This window comes from Malus domestica, chromosome 08, assembly GCF_042453785.1.
Source record: "Malus domestica chromosome 08, GDT2T_hap1".
In the NCBI taxonomy this organism is placed as follows: domain Eukaryota; kingdom Viridiplantae; phylum Streptophyta; class Magnoliopsida; order Rosales; family Rosaceae; genus Malus; species Malus domestica.
Window position 1 is genome coordinate 29,656,901 of NC_091668.1, and position 9,865 is coordinate 29,666,765.

The following is a 9,865-nucleotide window of genomic DNA, read 5'->3' on the forward strand; positions in this document are numbered from 1 at the left end:
GACTTGGATAGGTAATCAACCGTCCTCGCCGCAGTGCTGTTGATGCCAACGGAAGATGCTGCGAGACCGGCTGATTCTACGGTGACAGAGCTATCTATGCCGACTTAAGATATCACCGGTTGCTTTCACAGTGCTGTTGATGCCAACGGAAGATGTGTCAGCGAAAAGAGAAAATAAAAATCTCAGTTGTTGAGAGAGTTTGCGCAGGGCAGTTGTGTGTTGAATTGGAGGTCCCTTGAACGTTGCCTGCGACTCTGTATTTATAGTGACGAATACGCACTGGTTGATAAGCTGAAAAAGACTCCCAAACAATTAAAACTCATCTTATCGAATCCAAGATAATTTGCAAGCTTGGGTAACGTCCATCTAATCAACCACCCAATATATATATATATATATATATATATATATATATATATATATATATATATATATATAAAAGGTTGCACCTTTCCCATGAATTGGCAGACCTCATGTCGTCAATTATATATATATATATATATAAAAGGTTGCACCTTTCCCATGAATTGGCAGACCTCATGTCGTCAATTATATATATATATATATGGCTGATAGCTTTTGACACGGCATACATGCCATGTCCATCATCAATTTACTTCATCCGACAACACCCCTTAGGTCTCCTACCTCATCCTCACCTCATCCACAATAGCCATCATCATTCTGATCAAACGAATTTTAAATTCATCTTACTTCCCAGTGTTGACAGTGTTCCAAATCAATTCGAATTGTACTGCTTATTCGGGATATGAATCGCATTCTATTTATCTGGTTTAAGAAGATACTGAGATAATTCATATTAAAAGATAATTAATATTATCCTTTAATAATCAAATTATCTCTACTTTCTCATCTAGCGGTCGAGAATCATGCCCACCCAACGGCCTCGATCGCTTGGGCCGATGATGTAAAATCAGGTCCAAACAACTATACTTACAGCATACCACTTATTAAAATAGAGGTAGAGCCCACAACCACATTTGGGTTCCATCTCTATTAGAAAGTTGACACAAATATAGTATGAAAAATATAATAAAAGTAGCCAGTTTGCGTTTTTAATATGTTCTTGTAAGATTATGTTAACAAAGACTCCATTTATCGTAAGATTATGTTAACTGGCCAATGTGCTATTCAATAGGCAATGCCACGACCCCTCCCAATTTTCGAGTGCAAAATCCAATGCCGTGGAGAATCTCCCATTCGTCGTGAGCTCCTGCCTCCTCTTCCATAAGCAACAATCTGACTCGAACCGTCTTGGATAATCGGTGTTCTGCTACTACTTCCTATGGAGCCGACTGCAGTAGTTAGAAGGATAAGAAAAGTATTTGGACCAAATTAGCGAAGTTCATTAGTCCCGATTTCTCAAATTAATGAAGTTTATTCATTTATATGTTATAAAAAATTCAATTCGAGTAGAAGTCTCGATAACAAAAATTGGTTGAGAGGTATCAAACTCAACAATAAATTGAACTGAGCACTTTACATTTTTTTATTGCCTGAAAAAACTCTCCAAATGATTAGTATTACGTAATCTCTTTCCATTAAGGCCAAGACATAATTGGGTCTGTATGGAATCTCCCAATTTCTAGGACAGAAAATAAATTTGCAGGGAAAATGCTAGCAAGACTCGCTCAAAAAGCGAATTTGCTAGGACTCTCTCTGTTGGGCTTCCACATGGTTGCGGAAAACCAACAACATTAAAAATGTTATAAATATGTCAAAGTTAGAAAGATAACCTTTATAGTGAGTGGAACGAAGCAGAAGTAAAATATCACATTGTAATTAAAACACAAGGAGTTGGCAAATTAAGGAGGGAGGAATGGATGATATTATTGATCTGTTTGTTTTCTATCTGTTTTTCCTTATCCTTTGATTGCATTCGAGTGCTCTATTTATAGGGCAACTCAAACAACCGTATTAATTGCATATGGAAATTTACAGCATGCAACCTTTGACAAACATGATCTCCTGCATCCAAAGTCACTTTCCAATTTGCATGGTCATTGAAAACTTCTACAAATGTTTTCAGTTTCTACGTGGGCATTCAATACCCACTAGTATTTTCAACACTCCCCTTTGGATGCCCACATATCAACATCAGTTGCCTCGTTAAAACCTTGCTTGGAAAAACCCAGTGGGAAAAAAACCATAGCGAAGGAAAAAGAGTACAACTTTTCTTGGATTGTTGATATAGTGTTCAGTATGCTTATGTTGCCTTGTTAAAACCTTGATAGGAAAAACCCAGTGGGAAAAATCCTAATCGAAGGAAAAAGAGTACAACAAGCATGTATCATGGATGCTCCCCCTGAGATGTATCTCCCCCTGATTCCGCATTCTCCAAACTTAGTTGTTTGGTAAGTCGACGTAATTCGATACTTTGCACTAACTTCTGAAACGTGCATTTTGGTAGGGACTTGGTGAACAAGTCTGCCAGATTTTCATTAGAACGGATTTGTCTGACTTCAATAACTTTAGCCTTCTGAAGCTCATGTGCGCTGAAAAACTTTGGAGATATGTGTTTAGTCTTATCGCCCTTGATGAATGCTTCCTTCATTTGGGCAACACAGGTTGCATTATCTTCATGAATGACAGTTAGATTATCTGTCTTTGAAGGTAGACCACATGAATTCTGAATATGATGGATCATTGATCTTAACCAAGAACATTCACGACTTGCTTCATGTAAAGCAAGTATTTCTGAATGATTAGAAGATGTAGCAACTAACGTTTGCTTTGTTGAGAGCCATGAGATTGCTGTATCTCCATTCTTGAAGACATATCCAGTTTGTGAGCGGGCTTTATGCGGATCAGAGAGGAAACCAGCATCTACATATCCAACAAGGACCTGGTCATTTGTGGAGTTCTTTGAGTAAAAGAGACCTATATTTGTTGTCCCACAAAGGTATCACAATACATCTTTGACACCCTTCCAATGACGGATTGTTGGAGCAGAGCTATACCTGGCTAACAAGTTGACTGAAAAAGCTATATCTGGTCTACTACATTGTGCTAAATACAACAAAGCACCTACTGCACTAAGATATGGTACTTCTGGACCAAGGACCATTTCATCCTCTTCTTTTGGACGGAATGAATCTTTCTTAATGTCCAGAGAACGAACGACCATTGGCGTGCTGAGTGGATAAGCTTTGTCCATACCAAATCGCTTCAAGATTTTTTCAATGTAAGCTGATTGGTGGACCAAAATTCCACTAGCACAATGCTCGATCTGCAGGCCGAGACAATATTTTGTTTTCCCAAGGTCTTTCATTTCAAATTCGCTTTTCAGATATTCAACAGTTTTATGGAGCTCTTCAGGAGTCCCAACTAAGTTCATATCATCAACATATACTGCCACTATAGCAAATCCAGAGTTGGATTTCTTAATGAACACACAAGGGCAAATGACATTGTTGATATACCCTTCTTTGATCAAATACTCACTGAGACGATTATACCACATTCGTCCAGATTATTTCAGCCCATACAATAATCGCCTTAATTTGATCGAGAGCATATCTTGTGGTTTGTTACTTGTTTCAGGCAACTTAAGTCCTTTTGGGACTTTCATGTATATGTCAATATCTAATTCTCCATATAGATACGCAGTGATGACATCCATAAGTCGCATGTCAAGCTATTCTGAAACCACTAAACTTATTAAGTAACGGAACGTAATTGCGTCTATTACAGGAGAGTATGTCTCCTCATAATCAATTCCAGGTCTTTGTGAAAAACCTTGTGCAACGAGTCGTGCTTTGTATCTAGAGATCTCGTTTTTCTCATTGCGTTTCCTTGTGAATACCCATTTGTAACCCACGGGGTTTACATCAAGCGGGGTTTGGACTACTGGTCCAAAAACACTTCGCCTTTCCAAGGAATTTAATTCTGCCTGGATTGCATCTTTCCACTTATGCCAATCTTGTCTCTGTTTGCACTCATCAACAGAGCGGGGCTTAATATCATCACTTAATATGATTTCAGTGGCTACTACGAATGCAAACATATCGTCAATGATTATTTCATTCTGATCCCACAATTCATTAGTACATGCATAATTTATAAAGATTTCTTTGCTTTCATGTACTTCTGTCTCTTCAGGGACATATGTCTCATCAAGGACATTTTCTTTTTCTGGAAGTCCAAAATCATGAATTGTGGATTTGTCATTCATTCTTTCTTCCTGAATGATTTCATTTGGATTCAGTTGTGCCCTTGTCTTTCTCTTTCGAGAGGCAGAATCTTTTGAACCTGGTGGTCTACCATGCTTCAGGCGTGCACCAGATGAATCATTCGCTGCCACTTTATTTTTTCCAACAGGGACATCAATTCTTGCAGGTGCATTTGCAGCTGGTATATGTGATTTTGTCACTTTCATAGCATCATTAAATGTATCTGACATTTGATTGGCAATGCTTTGAAGATGAACGATCCTTTTCACTTCATTTTCACATTGAATGCTTCGAGGATCAAAATGAGACAAGGTGGGAACAACCTATGTCAGCTCTTTCCGTTCTTCTGGAACGGTCTTTTCTCCCCCTAACGACAGGAAGACTGTCTCATTAAAGTGACAATCAGCAAAACGTGCTGTAAACATATCATCTGTCAGGGGTTCCAAATATCTAATGATAGATGGTGAATCAAAACCCACATAAATTCCCAGTCTACGCTGAGGTCCCATTTTAGTGCGTTGTGGCGGTGCAATAGGCACATAAACAGCACAACCAAAAACTCGTAAATGTGAAATGTTTGGCTGATGCCTAAACACGAGTTGTACTGAGGAATATTGGTGGTTGGTTATAGGTCTCAATCGAACCAATGATGCAGCATGTAGGATGGCATGTCCCCATGCAGAAACTGGTAATTTGGTTTTCATAAGCAGAGTGCGGGCTATTAACTGAAGCCGTTTGATCAATGTTTCTGCTAAACCGTTTTGAGTATGGATATGAGGAACAGGGTGTTCAACATCAATGCCCAATGTCATGCAGTAATCATCAAAGGTTTGAGACGTAAATTCACCAGCGTTATCAAGTCGGATTGACTTAATGGGATAATCTGGGAACTGTGCATGTAACTTAGTTATCTAAGCAAGAAGTCTCGCAAAAGCTACATTCCGAGTAGACAAGAGACAAACATGTGACCATCTGGTGGATGCATCAACCAAAACCATAAAATATCGAAATGGTCCACATGATGGTTGAATAGGTCCACAAATATCCCCCTGAATTCTTTGCAGAAATGATGGGGATTCAACATCAACCTTAAGTTGTGATGGTCTAATTACCAACTTCTCTTGGGAACAAGCCTTGCAAGGGTTATCATTTGAGATAGCAATGTCTCTGCTCAATAATGGATGTCCATTAGAGTTGGTAATGATCCTACGCATCATGGTGGATCCTGGATGACCTAGACGGTCATGCCAAAGCATGTAAACCTTTGAATCAATGAACTTCTGGTTCATAACAGTATGTGATTCAATTGTCCTTATGTATGTATAATATAATCCACTCGAAAAACCACGTAACTTCTCCAATATACGCTTCTGGGTATCATTGGAGGTAATGCATAGATACTTCACATTTTCTGCACTTTTCGTTTCAATGTGGTATCCATTTAGACGTATGTCTTTGAAACTCAACAAATTTCAAGTAGATTGAGTAACATACAATGCATTTTGTATGGACAATATTGTTCCATTTGGTAACAGAATCTGAGCTTTCCCTGAGCTTTCAATCACATTTGAAGGTCCTGATATTGTTGTTACCCCTACTCTTGTAAGCATTAAGCTTGAGAAATACTTTCGATCACGAAGTATTGTATGTGTGGTTGCACTGTCTGCAAGACAAATATCTCCGTCATTTCTCATGTTCTGAGAATAACCACAGTTTTTATCCATGCTTTCTGAGTAAATGGAATCACAGTTAACAAACAATTTATAACAGGAAATTTACATGCCACTTTTATTGAATCTGAAAAACTAGTTTTAGACAACAAGTTCAGCATAATAAAAGTACATTAAACATAAACGATTTAGTCGGACAGATATACTTTATTCCCCCTTTCCATAATGAAGTCTGAAACATCTAGGTGAGTTGTGTCTAATTGCCCTGATAAATCAAACACTAGATCAGGTATATCCATTGGTTTAGCCTGGTCGAGAAAATTGGTCTCAACACCCTTCTCTTTGAGGGATACTTGATACAACTCCACCAGATGTTTTGGGGTACGACAAGTTCGCACCCAATGCCCATTGCCACCACACCTATTGCAGGCTCCTTCAGAGTTCCTGTGAGCATTGGTCATGTGAGCTTTGCCTTTGTGATGATTGACATTTTTGAAGCTCGGCCCAGAATTATGCCTCGGAACCTGGTTGTGAAACTGACCACCATGGTTCTTGTTGGAGCAATTATGTTTTTATTTAAATGTTTTAAATATTTATATTTTAGTTTATTACAAACATTAAATTTAAAACATAATTTGTTATCATCCTTTGATTGTAGACAGTTTTGCATCCCATAAATCCCCATAAATATCCTTGATTTTGTACGGTTTCACACCCTCCAACGTGCATCCCATAAACATCCATGATTTCTTACGGTTTCAAACCCTCCAATGTCTATTTCTTTATATATATATAGATTATATATAGGTTAGAAAAAGTGCAGAACAAAGACGAAGTAAGAAAAGTTTTATATATATTGATTTATAAAAAGCAACATATTGGTAAGGTGTAAGTTCGAAGGTTCTTCCGATGTGCAAGGAAGAATCTTATCAGAAGAATGTTATGGGCTGTTTTATCCTGGGGACTACGTGGTGTTTGTGAACTGCTTGCACACTTTGGGCAGAGCCGCGAAACGTCTTAAAGAGAGCTACTTAGTCCGCGACTCATCCCAAGAATCATTCACCACTCCAGGCTTTTACATTTTTTCGGGTAACTTCGTTCCTTTCTATTTTCAGTTTACAACAATTTTAAGACGACTATTCAATTTGCCATGCATTAGAAAGAAAAGAAAATCATATTTTCTTCATTGTTTGTTTAAGAGTGTTGCTGCATGTGTTAGGTTTTTTTTTTACAAGTCATATGTTTCTCTCATGCGCTGCATGCATTAGAATGGGCTTTGGTTTTGGCTGCTGCTGCATATATTCGAATTAACATGCTTTTGGGTTTTGGTTTTTGCTGCCGTATGCATTGATATTTGTATTATACTTTCTATCGCTGCATGAAATATCATTGGAGCTCAAAAGTATGTTAGCATCTCCAAGTGCACAAAGAGCTACTTTCATTTCAGAAAAATCAGTAGTTTTATTGCTTAGTGTTTTTAAAGAGAGAGTTTATTTAATTTTTAATCACTGATTTTTCATGTTCTTTAATTTGATAACAATTTATGTTTTATATTTAATTTGATATCAATTATGAAAATGTGCCTTGTGATTTTTGTAATCAGTTGATTCTTTTAATCTTCGAAATAGTGGGGGTTCTAATTCTTCGAAAAATTATGAACCTACTGTCAGATACCTCTTTATGGGAGAAGAAGCAGGATGGTTGAGAAACCTACTGTTAGATACGTACCCCTTTATGGGAGAAAAAGCGAGATGGTTGAAAAACCTACTGTCAGATACCCCTTTATGGGAGAAAACGATTCCAGTCATATACGATCTGAAGAAAATTTAGTTGATCCTTTCACGAAAGGACTAACATGAGAAAAAGTTTGGAAAAATCCTTTGACGAAAGGACTAACATGAGAAAAGGTTTGGAAAACCTCGAAAGTGATGGGACTAAAGCCCGTAGAAAATTGAGTCATTTGTGATAGCAACCCAACCTATAGACTGGAGATCCCAAGAAATAGGTTCAAAGGGTAATAACAAGTCACAAGTGATATGAGTGAAGTCTTGCTAATTTTAATTTGGAATATTATTCCATGTCCATCCCTAAGAAGCATGACATCCTGAAGCGTTTTTAGGTTGAGATTTTTTCTCTTAGTAAGGTCTATACTCTATGTTGAGTGGGATATCTAGCTACAGGAATATCCTTGATAGTCTTACCTATGTGAATGTGGAAGTGAGGTTGCTTCCTATGAAATCTTGGGCAAGTTTCTAGAGCGTTCACTATACTGGGATACAAGCACATGGCCGTAATGTGCTGGCTTTTTGAACTTCACCTTAATAAAGTTATGTGTGTGGTGTTGTCAGAGATAGAGTTCAAAACTATAAGTTACTCTAGTATAATCTGGATCACTAACACTATGTACAGGTTCAAGTTGAGAAACACCTTTACTTATGCATAGCTTTATGATATGTTGCTTGATATATATTTTTTAAATAAAAACAAGTGGGGGATTGTTGGAGCAATTATGTTTTTATTTAAATGTTTTAAATATTTATATTTTAGTTTATTACAAACATTAAATTTAAAACATAATTTGTTATCATCCTTTGATTGTAGACAGTTTTGCATCCCATAAATCCCCATAAATATCCTTGATTTTGTACGGTTTCACACCCTCCAACGTGCATCCCATAAACATCCATGATTTCTTACGGTTTCAAACCCTCCAATGTCTATTTCTTTATATATATATAGATTATATATAGGTTAGAAAAAGTGCAGAACAAAGACGAAGTAAGAAAAGTTTTATATATATTGATTTATAAAAAGCAACATATTGGTAAGGTGTAAGTTCAAAGGTTCTTCCGATGTGCAAGGAAGAATCTTATCAGAAGAATGTTATGGGCTGTTTTATCCTGGGGACTACGTGGTGTTTGTGAACTGCTTGCACACTTTGGGCAGAGCCGCGAAACGTCTTAAAGAGAGCGACTTAGTCCGCGACTCATCCCAAGAATCATTCACCACTCAAGGCTTTTACATTTTTTCGGGTAACTTCGTTCCTTTCTATTTTCAGTTTACAACAGTTCTTGCCTTTCCTATTCCATCGACCTCGTTTGTGGCCACGTCCTCGTTTATGATAATCACCACCAGAGGATGTGGCGTTTACTTCGAGGGAAGCAGCATTCACTTCTGGGAATGGTGCAGATCCAGTAGGTCGGGAATTATGGTTTTTCATCAGGAGCTCATTATTCTGTTCAGCTACCAGGAGCACAGATATCAGCTGGTTGTATTCAATGTAGCCTCGCGCTCTATACTGCTGCTGCAGGAGCACATTATTGGCATGAAATGTGCTGTAAGTCTTTTCCAGCAACATTTCCTCAGTAATGGTATCCCCACAAAGCTTCATCTGAGAGGTAATCATGAACAACGCAGAATTGTATTCTGCCACTGATTTGAAATCATGGATTCTTAGGTGAGACCACTTATAGCGAGCTCTTGGAAGAATCACCGTTGTCTGGTGATTGTATCTGCTTCTCAAGGCCTCCCAAAGAGATAACGGATCTTCAACCGTTAAGTATTCACTCTTTAGTGCCTCATCAAGATGGCGGCGAATAAAGATCATGGCCTTCGCCCGATCTTGAGAGGATGAGTTGCTTTCTTCCCTGATGGTATCTCCAAGATTCCCTGCTTCTAGATGGATCTTGGTATCCAGTACCCAGGTAAGGTAATTCTTCCCGGTAATGTCCAGGGCAGCATATTCAAGCTTTGCCAAGTTCGCCATTTTCTTTTTTGAAAGAAAATGAGATGTGTAAGAACTTGCAATCATATGTATTCCTGGAGGAATATAATGTTAGAACTTCTGGTTCTTACAAATTTTTCATTTTGATCTTCAGGCCAAAATGATAAGCACTCGAAACTTCTGGCTCGAGATTTTCCAGATGAATGAGGAGGGCGATTGTACCGCACCACTCTCATAACATAGAATGGGTGATTATTCCACACCACTCAAGTAACAGA